General features: G+C 38.6%; 1 non-coding gene across 1 annotated transcript; it reads left to right on the top strand.

Annotated features, from left to right (window-relative positions):
* The first annotated feature begins 2,290 nt into the window (after positions 1–2,290).
* Positions 2,291–2,409, top strand: LOC145678118 (5S ribosomal RNA). The gene has a single exon (XR_014130236.1). It is a non-coding gene; the product is annotated as a 5S ribosomal RNA (ribosomal RNA).
* The last annotated feature ends 11,764 nt before the right edge of the window (positions 2,410–14,173 follow it).

The raw sequence follows: 14,173 nt of genomic DNA, 5'->3' as shown, positions 1-14,173 counted from the left end.
TCCTTACAAGAGACGTGTTCATTCGAGCATGGGAGTAATTCGACTATCGATCAAATATCTCCCGTGTCACGATAGTAGTCACTTTCAATTCTTCTAACGAAGGTAAGAAAAAATGCTATACAAACTTCCTTTCGGTATATAAAGGATTAGGGGCCCAGAGAATATTTTCTTTCAAGAGGATACATTCTTTTTCGAACACCCTGTATATAGATCCTCTAATTATAACTGCAAACAAAATGTTGATTTTGCAATTGCTTCCATGAGAGAAAATTCTGTGCACTTTCTTTCTGAAGGGCCGGGCCTAAACGTTTTCCTTAATCATTAAATTTAGTAGTTATCTACAATTACATAGTTTTCCATTGTTCTCAAAATAAAGATTTTTCTCTATGAATTGTTGAATGTTGCTAGGGATATTGAAGTAATTCTTTTTAGTGTTTTTTTCTTTACAATAATGTACTGAACGCCTGCATTAAGGAAGTTCGTGTGTCCATCTTGCAAAATGTTTCGTCTTTTTTCATGCCCACTAAGATAAATATTCATTTTGCTCTTTTCTCCGTATGCAAACCACATTTCTTAAAGGCAACATTTTCATACAAATGTAGTACTAAAAACTTCTAATTGGCAACATCTGGGCTGCGAAGAGGAAAAAGAAAGAAATCTCGTACGTATTCGCGCGCAATTCGGAATTAGCCAATGAAAAGCACAAAAGCGGCCACCATCTCTCTCTCTTTCTTATTAACGGTTTTGTACTTTCTGCAGTTCTATCAGTGCTGCTAACCTCTTACTATATCATTGAATATGTATGTTTATATATATATATATATATATATATATATATATATATATATATATATATATATATATATATATATATATTTTACAAAAAATCATACTACTACGGAATAATATTAAATGCCTGTAAACCCTCATTTCTGTTTGCACTTTCTGTTACACTACCTTCCCCGAACTTCTTTCAAGTTATTAAGTGCAGAACGGGGAGTTATACATATTTACTTGCGCTTTCACAATATCTGCACATTGTGTAATAATAGGAGACGTATAAAATAAAACTATATACTAATACGTATATATATATATATATATATATATATATATATATATATATATATATATATATATATATATATATATATATATATATACAGTACACATTCCACTATCCGAGGCTTTCCTTTTCTTTTCTTGCTGACGATAAATTACGCTCTTAGAAATGTTGTCTGAAAACAATAAGAATATGTGCAAAAAATACAATCAGAGGTAGAGGTCTTTAACAGGAACTAAGCAAGGGAGTTGAAAAATTTTTTATGCATGTAAAAAATATAGACATGAACCAACTTGTGAAATAAAAAGACCAGAAAACTACTCTTTCTAAATTATGTGTAAACTTTTTACCGAAAACGAAAGTTGCACGAAAGACTTTTTGTCCCTTTTTTGGCCTCCGGTGCTTGGGGTCCCTGGTTCAATCCCAGCTCGTGCCGTGTGAACTTTGTCGTGCATAAAGACCGTGCTCATGGGTTTTCTCGGGTTTCTCCCGTTTCCTCCCACTTTCTTCATTCAGTACTCATCATCACCGTCTCCTTTAGCGTAACCGGTATAAGTATGCGACGTAAATCTAAAGATTTCATTTCATTTCCCTTTTCTGCTCATACTGCTGATTATGCGCGATTATGCCAACATCCAACTCCGCGGATAATCGTGCGATTACTGTATATACAACTAATACAGATACGTAATTACATTATCAGTTACAGTATCGGTTTTTATTTACTAATTTGCCTCACTTTATTTGCATCCCTGCAGTAAATAATTCTTATCGATAATAGTTAAAATGTATATTACATTTTAGTGCTTCACGACTGAATGATCATCTGCCTTACGTTATCTCGCAGCTGAAGAGGATGCTACACTGAAAACTACCTTGCGTTATAAAGGGTAAGTGAAACATATCTTAAAAATATCTTTCATACATTTCATTGTGTACATTAAAGAATGTAAGTTTGCCTTTTTCCTGTAATCAATACTTAATAAAGGATTTATTTTTATTTATTTATATACAATTTCATACGTGGTTCGTGATAGTAAACTCGATAGGACATAGTGGCACTATGAACATCCGAATCACTCATCATTCGAACATTCAAATATTTATTCGAATATTAGTATATTCCAAGTAATGTTAACGACGTTAATATGCTTGCCTTTATAGTTAATAATGTCAATTCTTACTTAAAACATACTTCCTTAACAGGACATTGAAGAAAAGGTAGTTGCCAACGGCCATACCATGCTGAATATACCGGTTCTCGTCCGATCACCGAAGTCAAGCAGCATCGGGCCTGGTCAGTACTTGGATGGGTGACCGCCTGGGAACACCAGGTGCTGTTGGCATCTCTTTTTCAAATTTCATTATCCTTCAAGTACGAAAATACTAGAAACATTAATTTTATAGTACTTTCAAGAGATAATTTATCAACATTATTTCATAGCGATTAATCGATATTCTAAGCGTTATACCCACTATTTCTTACACTAACAGCCTGTTTATTTGCACGGCACATTAAAATAACCTGATTTCCGATCCGTGTGCACCTACTACTATACTTAACACGGAATGTATTACCACTTTTTAAAAGTAAATTATTATGACTAAGTGTAGATCTCCGGCGAGTAAATGCCTTTCGTATACAAGCACGACACATCTCCGCTATGTGCTTTACTTTTTTACTAACAGCATATAGAAATTGGATTTCAAGGTGTTTCTACATAACAGAATGAAGCAAATTTCGTGATTTAACTCTTTCGAATAATGTGTTGGTCCTGACAAGGACCGTTTGAAATGAAAAATCTTGAAGAAGATTTTTACTTAGAGCTTGTGTACTTGGTAACAGCCTTCGTACCCTCACTTACAGCGTGCTTGGCAAGTTCACCAGGCAAAAGAAGGCGCACAGCTGTTTGGATTTCCCGGCTGGTGATAGTTGACCGCTTATTGTAATGGGCCAAACGAGAAGCTTCAGCAGCAATACGCTCGAAGATGTCATTAACAAAGCTGTTCATGATACTCATAGCTTTGCTAGATATGCCAGTGTCAGGATGCACTTGCTTCAAAACTTTGTAGATGTAAATGGCATAGCTCTCCTTCCTCCTCCTCTTCTTCTTCTTATCTCCCTTGGAGATATTCTTTTGGGCTTTACCAGCCTTCTTTGCAGCCTTTCCGCTAGTTTTTGGTGGCATGATGACTCACTCGTTCAGCAAAATTAGATGTGTCCGCCGATTTATCGACTTCATTTAAATTACAGTACGTGTTTCAATTCGCGCCAACTGCCTTGCTTTTCATTTGATGCACTCGGGTGCACGCTTGAAGTAGTAACAAAACTGACTTGTGCACGGGAGATCACCCCGCCAACTACTCAGGATGCCCTAAAATTCAACGCCTTCTCCAGGGGAAAAACAGTAAGACCCCTGCATCTGAAACGACGGACACTTCCACGACCCCATCAACCATGAAGCCAACCAAGACTTTTTCCAGTACAGACGACCGGACCTCCTGGCCTCCTCTTCCGAAGAAAGATACACCTCCTTCAGCACCAGAAGACACTGCCGCAACCTCCTTCAAAGATTTTCTTCAAATATTGAAGGACTTTGAACTATTCAGACTACTCCCTCTCCTCAAGAAGTATACGCCGAAATTGAAAGAAGAAAAAGACATGTTCAACAAGCTGTCAATCTTCATTGACATGCTTAGTGAATTCTTTAATTAACCACGACCTTTCCATACATACAGGACCACACCCTTATGAGGGCCACTCCAGGCTGCCTCATTGGTCATCGCCGCTGCCAATCAGGACTCTTCCAAGCTTCCAGTGCTAATACTCTCTCATCAGCAACGACCAGACTCACAGCTCCCCAGGCACTATACAGGACTTCTACCAGACTCCACATTCCCTGGCGATCAGCGACAGTGGCTGATTTGGTCATCACTTCACATGCCGTTACTTCAAATGGATTATCATCTCATATAAGAGGCAGGGGCTTCTAGCCCGGTACTCACACTCGACCAACTTGTCATGTTAACCTGTGGACCTGTGGACCTGTGGAGGCCGCAATTTTTCCTCTCATCTTATTACGAAAGAATATTGAACAATGTCTGGTCGCGGCAAAGGTGGAAAAGTCAAGGGAAAGAGCAAGTCCCGCTCCAGCAGGGCTGGCCTTCAATTCCCAGTAGGCAGAATCCATCGTCTTTTGCGAAAGGGTAACTATGCCGAACGAGTTGGTGCTGGCGCTCCCGTGTATTTGGCTGCAGTCATGGAATACCTGGCAGCTGAAGTTCTTGAGTTGGCAGGCAACGCTGCTCGTGACAACAAGAAGACTAGGATTATTCCACGTCATCTGCAGTTAGCTATCCGTAACGACGAGGAATTAAACAAGTTGTTGTCTGGAGTTACAATCGCTCAGGGTGGTGTTTTGCCCAACATTCAAGCTGTACTTCTGCCCAAGAAAACTGAGAAGAAGGCATAAATGTAAGACCTATATCTCATACAAATCGGCCCTTATGAGGGCCACAAACCCCTTTATAGAGGAGATTTACGATTGAAATGAATTGTTTTCGATATACAGACTCATCAAAAGTGTCTGAGATAGTTGCTTAGTGTCATTCGAAATTCTCGCTGCTATTCGATTAATTAGTATGTGTAGTCGTCGATCGTAATTGAAGCCCATAGGAAGTCACACTATCTTTAGAATACTCCAAACAGCGATGTGCTTAGTTCCCACTACATTATTAATTATAAGATCATTACCTTTTGTATTGTCGCTAGCTACATTTTTTTGATATTTGCGTACATCGGGCTCATATTACCCAGAGGACAGGACAGTCGAGCCCAGATTCTCAGCAATGGAAGAAAACCTCATACCACATATTCTCATGTACTTCATGCTAGACAAAGGAATTTCCAACATTCTTAAAGCACTCATGTTTCTCTCTTGCGTTGGCTTGGCTGAAATTACTCTGTTCAATATGTTCTCGACATTTATTATTGTTCATTACTATGCCCCAATGACATCATGAACAGAGCGGATCAAAAAACTTTCCTAAATTTCTTTTGCAACATAGTAATGACATTAAATGCACACTTAAGTACGATTTATTCTTTGCAAGGTCGATATTCATATTTGTGTGATATGTGTTATATGTATATGGTTTGTAATACGCAACTACTCTTATTCTCTGATCTCAGAACTCATTTGCTACTGTGCCCAACGAGCGAGCCTAGGTTTCTTGTAACTACTGCCTTTCTTTAGTAAATAATGTGAAGTATACAATGCATTAACCTACATCTCATATTTGTATTACTCTTTATTTTACTAACCCGCTACGAAGTGTCATTAATTTACATGTAAATCACAATAGACACTACCGCAAAAGAAAAAAATCGAACCCAAGACCACGTAAACAAGATAAAGGACAAGATTCAGGTTTCTAACGCATTATTCGCCCCTCACAGCACAGTATAGAAGTTGTATAAGCCTCTATACGTACATCCTACTGTCAGAACAGAAATTCCGACTTGCGTTTCGCATCTCTCATGCTCGCTACTTCCAACAAATCGCCAATTTCCAACCAGAACCCCTTCTCCAGCATTAATACTGCTACATATGAATACGTATACATGAACGTACATAATGTAAAAAAAAACGTATGATTTTCTCAAATTAATCTCTCTACGTCTGTAATTTTGTGTGCATCAAAAGGCTTTAATGTAGTTACACGAATTCTTATAATCTAACAGAAAATCGCACAAAGTAAATCTTTCCCTTTATATAAATTTGTTGGCTCTGAAAAGAGCCGTTTATGCCAATTTTATATCCAAAATAGGAGGAACCCCAACTTAACCTCCGAAACCGTACAGGGTTCTTCCTTGCCTCTTCAAGGCATACACAACATCCATAGCTGTCACTGTCTTCCTCTTGGCGTGTTCTGTGTATGTAACAGCATCTCTGATTACGTTCTCCAGGAATACTTTCAATACTCCTCGGGTCTCTTCATAAATGAGACCAGAGATACGCTTCACACCACCACGGCGAGCAAGACGCCTAATAGCGGGTTTGGTGATACCCTGGATGTTGTCACGAAGAACTTTACGGTGGCGCTTGGCACCTCCTTTGCCAAGACCCTTGCCTCCTTTTCCACGTCCTGTCATTTCGATATGTTACTGCTTCGCTCACCACACACGAGAAATACAAGCCCAAGCAGCCCAAGACTCGTGGTTTTGTTCCTTCGATCATGCAGGGAAAGCACGGAGGAAAAACACAAAACGTGTCTAAGCCAATGAGAACTGTCCTTTTCGACTGACTTTATCCAATGAGAAATAGCTTGATTTAACGGTTTTGCTCTTTATATAACTTGACTTCATTCAGCGCGCAATTATTTGAAACAAGTCGTGACAGTTGCAATGGCACGTACCAAGCAGACAGCTAGGAAATCTACTGGAGGCAAAGCTCCTCGAAAGCAGCTTGCCACCAAAGCTGCAAGAAAGAGTGCTCCAGCTACCGGTGGAGTGAAAAAGCCCCATCGTTACAGGCCTGGTACTGTGGCTCTCCGAGAAATTCGTCGTTACCAGAAGAGCACTGAATTGCTCATCCGCAAGCTGCCCTTCCAACGACTCGTCCGAGAAATTGCACAAGATTTCAAGACAGATCTTCGCTTCCAAAGCTCAGCTGTCATGGCTTTACAGGAGGCAAGTGAAGCTTACCTTGTAGGGCTTTTCGAAGACACCAACTTGTGTGCTATTCACGCAAAGAGAGTCACAATCATGCCTAAGGACATTCAGCTTGCTCGCCGCATCCGTGGGGAACGTGCTTAAGTTTGAAGTTCTGGCACTGAGTTCAAAAACGGTCCTTTTTAGGACCAATACACTACTTAGAGATGCTGTTATCCTAACAAGGATCTTGTCCATACTTGTTATCTTTTTTTTTTAAATTCTCACGCCGTATGTTGCATAGTTAATACATCTACCTTCGTTTTCCTCTCGTTTCGTATATCATCCTATCTTTCAAGTATATTCTTTAGTTTTCCCCTATGTTTACCGATTGATTATCTTCGTTTTATGTGGTCAAGGATTCGATTTTGCCATATGTTGCATAAGTTAACTTCGATTCAACCACTGTTTGCCCTTCTCAACGTTATTAATCTCATAGAACTCGCAGGCGAAATATGTACTTCTTCCAAGGTAGCAAAAGTAATATTTTCTCAGAGGTCGCTGCTGTTGAATGCAAACGTTAAACTAAACTTTCTTTAAGTGTCTGTTTGTACTTAACATCAGTTCAATTGTACACCTACATTTCTGCTGGTGTTACTATTTTTCTTTATAGCAATATTACGAATTATAAGACGGTATCCGTGGTTATTAGCGTGTTCCCTTTTCCTAACACTTTCTCATTACACCAGTATTTCCATCATTCATTAGGCGTAATCACCCGTCTCCTTTATCATAAAAATCATAATAGTACGACGTTAAATTGAAACAGTCTACTTCACTTTCACGAGTTGTAATAAGTTCGAACATTTCTTTCACCCCAGCCTTGAAAAGAGTTGATTTTAGTTTAGTGTCCCTTTCAGCAGCAAGGCTGTTTCAAACGTGGACCTACTTATTAACGTGCAATGCGAAACATTTGAGCTCCCACCGAGAATCGAACCCAGTCAGCCTGCAAAAGTTTTTCTAACAAATGCATTAAGTGCGTTTTCTGTACTGTTTCGCTACTTGAAGATAGGAACAAGGAAAAAGTAAGTGATCACAAATTGACATTACGTAATGTGTTCCCCATTTTTTTTCGAGTACACCATTCTTGACACCCGTGAAAGCTTTCTTTCCCCACCCTCAATTCCCCTCTGTTATAAAGCACTTACATCAAGAAGTGCTTCGGTTAAAAAGAAAACTCAAAGTCCCTTGCGTGTATACTATACATTGCTATGAATGAACATGTGATAATGATAGGAAAAGCACAATTTTACTCTTCTCAAAGTATTTGATGGCTCTAAAAAGAGCCGTTTTAAAATGTCAGATGATTTACTGACACATTTACTTCTTCTTTGGTGCAGCCTTCTTAGCACTTTTCGGTTTTGCTGTAGCCTTCTTTGGCTTCGGGGCCTTTGGCTTCTTGGGAGTTTTTGCCTTCTTCACTTTAGATGGTGATTTCTTAGGTTTGGGAGCAGCAGCCTTTTTCTTTTCACCAGTCTTCTTGGGACGTTTAGCTGCTGGCTTTTTCGCAGGCTTCTTCTCCTTTGATGCTGATCGTTTCGCCTTGGTTGAAGATCCACCTTCAGGCTTCTCCTTCAGCGATGAAGCACTAAGCTTAAACGATCCAGATGCACCTTTTCCCTTGGTCTGAACCAAAGACCCAGAAGCAACTGCACTTCTCAAGTATTTCTTGATAAATGGAGCAAGCTTCTCGGCATCCACTTTGTAGTTCTGAGAGATGTATTTCTTAATAGCTTGCAGTGAACTTCCTCCCCTTTCCTTCAAATTCTTGATGGCGTTGTTCACCATTTCTGATGTTCTTGGATGAGAAGGTGTTGTTTTTGGTTTCTTAGGCTTTGCAGACTTCTTAGGAGAAGCCTGTGCCGGGGCTGCAGGTGCTGATGCCGTATCTGCCATTGCTTTCTGCAATAAACTCAACGATACTGAAGAATGAAATTTTCGCTGGCAGGCAGCGTTGAGTTTGGTTACGGAGCGCGGACCGGATAGAAAGCACTTGCTGAGGCGGGCTGAGGTAAACAGAAGTTCGTAGTTGCCACAACGATAAGTGTGTTTCCTTCTATTTTGATAAACGATTTTTTTCAGGTATTCAATGAATGCACCAGATCCTATTCTTCCTTACTGGCTAGAAGAAACTTTATTCCACATAACTCAAAAGGCATTTGTTTTTATTCGCTTTTCTATTTTATGTTTCAGTCATTGCTAAGTCGGTCACACTACTTTTTCACCCTCCTTGTGCTTATAATTTTCATAATTTAACATGGAAATACTTATCAATAAATAATTATATTACCATGGTAATTAACTTCAATCCTTCCTGTGATTATACGCAAAGTACCATCTTCGTACTGCTTACTATAGTTCAATGAAGGGAATCTATAAAGTAACGCGTGTCGCACACATCTGCCTTGCAAACTCCCTGGCCTACTTCCAATGTATAGACTTTTATTTCAAATCCTGATTTAATTTCATAATTTTCTGTAGATTTTAACATTTTATTACCCAGCTTCTTAATACGAATGACAATCAAGCCTAAATATTTATTCCCTTTAACTTTATTTTTCTTTTTTATTTTGTGCCTTGTTTCATATTTGTTCTTACGTTAGCAATTAACGCACTTACCGTAGTTATGTATGAACAGGTTGTTTCTATATTTATTTTATTCCAAATAAATTAAATATATATACGGATTATTTTATGGTAGTTGATATTTTCTGTTGTTTCCTACGTGAATTGAGGAAACGCACGGACTTTCGCCTAATTCTTGTGCTACTTTCATATGTCTGTATCTGTCGAATGCTGTCGATCTGTCGAAATGTGTATTACTATCTGTCGATTCATCGAGTGAACTGAATTCGTTAACCATTTCACCAGGCGCGCATGCATTTTTTTTTTCTTCTAAGGGATCCAAGCTTCGGGGGGCAAGGTTCCAATACTACAAGCCACTATGTCTATATACTATTATTCTGCATTCGAAAACACGATAAATATTCCACTTACTTTTTCACAAAAACATGATACAGACAGAGTACAGATGAAGTGTAAGATCAGATTTATATTGATGATACATCAATATTTTCCCTGTTAATAACTACATTTAATGAGAAAGTCTGCAAATGTATGTTCACTTAGGAACTTTTGCGAGGAGTCCGCACCCGGTGGACACCCCGTGAGTACGCCTCTGCACTTGACTATACTTCGAATTATACTGCAAACAGTTGTATTTTAGTTTCCCCGTTTAGTTCATCGATATCATTAACACAAAGAAAATAGATGTTATAGATGCGTATTCTCAGTTCTCGCTTTATATCCGGACGTCTGCAAAAATCTACTCCTTTTCTTTCTTTCACGCATCCACCAAACTAACAATGATTTGTATTATAATATTTGCGCATAAAATGTATATCTCATACCTTCCATGTTCTCAAGTATTCATAGACAAAAACGGTTACTTTCTGCGAACAAATTGTCCAAACACAGTGCAAATGTCATCTATAGATTGTCCTGGTTCCGTCTGCGTGTACATAACAATGCGTCATAATCATACATTGCACATTAAGGATATCAATTAATCTTCCCAAATTCCTAGATATGCCTGGCAAAAGTTCCGCGTGTTGTAAGGATATTACATTTGTACTACCGACAAGGTGGTATCTTCCAACATTGAAGTTCAATAAACCCCAAATGTGTCGGATATAGTATTTGATTTCTTGTCTCATTGTTTGCGTCAGAGATGTCTTCTCAAGTTAGGATTTACGATACATACAGGATGAGTTGTATATATTGTTGCTGCCAGCTCTATATTAATCCCATATTTGTAAACGAATAAAAACAGTATTCTAATTATAACAATGTGCTCACAATTAATTTTATTCTTAATTGTTATACGTATTGTTGATTAAAAATGAAAATGTTGCTAAGTGAATTTTATTAATATTTTCTGTTGCGTGATATAGGAAGTGAGTGAAATATTGGAGGAATATAGTGTGCGTAGCAGATGATGTGCAGTGGCTTTGGATCGCCTGTGATAAGGTAAGGCATTTGCTATTTTAATTAACACATTTTATATACTGTAATCCTAATTATTTTTATGTGAATGTGCTTACTACTTGTGTATTCAGTGGGACCGATGTTTTAATATGTATGGTCAAGCAGTGTCGAGCCTGGTCAGTGTGTGGATAGGTGACCATTTTTTGTAAATCGATAACATTTAACTTTGTAAACACGGATGAAGTAGAAGTATATTTATTTTATTTTTTACCTCAAATATGTAGGACACTTCTCCTTTGTACATCAATTATTATTATTAGTTCAACTTGTTTACAAGTTAAATGAAAAGAATAGTCGTTATCGTGTGATGATTGTGCTCATTAGGCTAAAGAAGACTCGTGATAAGAAAGAAAAGAAGAACGGTGCTCAAGTTTCGTCACAGCATATTCTCAAAAATTTACAGGCAAAATTCAGTGTTCTGCATGAAAAGGCATATTTGTACGAAAAAAAAAAAAAATTCTGCAGACGACAGAATTAAATAAAGTAATACACATGTATTTTAGAGTTACTGGTGTAAAATCATTACAAGTGCTTTGCCAGGTGGCCAATAAAAAGCACGAATACTATTTAAGGGAGCCAAAACAGGAGAAAGCTGGGGGCCTGAGCGATAGCAAGAATGTGCGTCCAAAGTGAACAGGAGCGAAGGCGACGCGGGTATACGTATAAGCAAGGGTAGTGGAAACCAGTTAGTTTTCGAGTTTCAATAGCACTTGTCATGCATCCATACTAGTAGCGCCCCGCTTGTAAACATTAAGTACACTATGCAAGAATACACCGCCGGTGGAAAATAGTACCTAATACAGTTATCTTTCATATATACTGACTTATTTTACAGTAGTAACCCAACACTAGTAAACGTAAAATAAAAGTGTATAACTTTATATTTAATTCTATCGCCTGGCTTAGTTTTTCACCTGTAAGATGTACTTATTTAGAGCAAGTTTCTTAACTAGCAAATTAAACCGAGAACCACAGCAACCATATATATATTCTTATGATGTACTTTTCTTTGAGTGGTGTTCTCTGTCTATTCAATAACATTTTCTCAGTTTAATGCTAGCAAAAAACAAAACAAAATCAAAGTGTTTCTATATAAATTTAGTTCACCGTGTTGTAATATCACATGGAATTGAAAAACGAATAGTCGAACCTCTGCTATCTCGATCAAACTTCTCAGGATGATATACTGACTTACCGCAGAAGTTCGACTGAATACGTTTCTCAGTTCCATGGGAGAACCTGGAGAAGCAAAAGCCTGCGCAACGGAAAATACTAAATAAACTTGTAGAGCAGGTCAAGATGTATCATCATGCCAAGTTTCATTCAGATCAGAGAAGTTTGGCTGCAGCCATTTTCATTACAAAGCACAAAATGGATGGTCCCTAACCTCGAGAATCTTCACAATTGTCGACGAGTTGAACTGCACTCATCTGATCAAAATCAAACTTAAAATGGCAGTTCACTTTCAACTGTTAAATAATATGATATGCAGGCTTCTGCTTTCCTAGTTACAGTCTATCCACTGTGGTATGCATATTAGTAGAAATGTGAGAGTGCATATTTATTAAAGATTTGCTTCAAAAAGCGATGAAAGACATAGGCATTCCCGCGGGCGGTGATAACAAGATGCCGGAAAACGAACAAGCAGAAAGAATATGGGCTGAAGAAGTGTAAACGACGACGCGGCGGCCCGTAAAGGTGTTGCCGTCCTATTAAATGAATAATATCAAAAGAAAGAAAAAAAAAGTAAAAAATTTCGCGCTCGTAATCAAGACAGAAAGCAACTAAAGGAAATCTTTGTTTTACGTCCCACGTTATGCCGCTTAGGCTAAAAGAGGCGCTGATTATGAGAAATGATTGAAATGGTGGTGGAATGAAGAAAGTGGGAGGAAACGGGAGAACCCCGCGGTAACCCACCGCACATAGTTTTTGTCCACCATAAAGTTAACTTGGCGGGGGCTCAAGACAGAAAGACGGTTGGAAAAACAAATAAACGATGTTCCATCCCGTAAAAATGTTGGCGACCTATGAAATCAATATTTTTTCTTAAAGAAAAAAAAAGAATTAAAAAGAGAAAAAAAGGTCAAAATTTCGCGCTCGCTTCGCTCGCGATCAGCAGAGAAAATAGGACGTGACGCACCCCTAAAAGTGTTGGCGACCGATTGAATAAATATTGTGGGTAAAAAAAAAAAAAAAAAAGTCAAAAATTTCGCGCTCGCTTCGCTCGCGATCAGCACAGAAAGAAGGACGTGACGCGCCCCTAAAGGTGTTGGCAACCGATTCAATACATATTGTCGGTAAAAAAAAAAAAAAAAAAAAAACGCTCGCTTCGCTCGCGATCGACATGAAAAAGGCAACGACGTGACGCCCCGTAAAATTGTCGGCGACCTATTCAATCAATATATTCGGTTGAAAAACAAAGTCAAAAGTTTCCCAATCGCTTCCCTGCCGATCGACATAAAAAAAAAGGCAACCCCTTCACCTCTCCTTATGCATTCATCAGTAAACATACAACCATAGATCACAATACCACTCACATCACCTATCAGTTCTCCACGTCCATCAAGATCCAATCATCGCCCTGGCCCTTTATGATGATACACAACATTACATGTTATTGTGTGCATTGCCCCGCGTTACAATACATGACCAAAAAAAAAAGAGAAAAAGAGCTGCACTGCCTTCAGTGTAGACATGTTCGTATTCGTAGAAAATGATTTTAGGTACACGATAGTACAGTAATCTATCTTCACATGCTTCAGATGTGAACGATACCTACACATGAAGAGGGCTCCCGAGGTTTCCTTTTCCAATAGGATGGAGCTCCACCACACTTGCAGAATGACGAGAAGTTATGTTAATAAATATATCCCAGAGTGTTTCGTAACTCGCCCTTGGTCCTAATGATGAAGCGTTCTTCAGATGGCCCCGATGTCTCCACACATGATACTATGCGACTTCTTTTCACGAGGCTCTCAAAGATCACGTTTGTGTCCTAACATTCTCTGCAGATATGACACAGCTGCGATAGCGGATCACAGAAGCCTTTCCTCTCCTTACAAGAGACGTGTTCATTCGAGCATGGGAGTAATTCGACTATCGATCAAATATCTCCCGTGTCACGATAGTAGTCACTTTCAATTCTTCTAACGAAGGTAAGAAAAAATGCTATACAAACTTCCTTTCGGTATATAAAGGATTAGGGGCCCAGAGAATATTTTCTTTCAAGAGGATACATTCTTTTTCGAACACCCTGTATATAGATCCTCTAATTATAACTGCAAACAAAATGTTGATTTTGCAATTGCTTCCATGAGAGAAAATTCTGTGCACTTTCTTTCTGAAGGGCC

This window comes from Thermobia domestica, unplaced genomic scaffold (genome assembly GCF_964235325.1).
Source record: "Thermobia domestica unplaced genomic scaffold, izTheDome1.hap1.1 HAP1_SCAFFOLD_1890, whole genome shotgun sequence".
Taxonomy (NCBI): Eukaryota; Metazoa; Arthropoda; class Insecta; order Zygentoma; family Lepismatidae; genus Thermobia; species Thermobia domestica.
The sequence above is the reverse complement of the archived record's forward strand: the minus strand, read 5'-3'. Positions and strand labels throughout refer to the sequence as shown.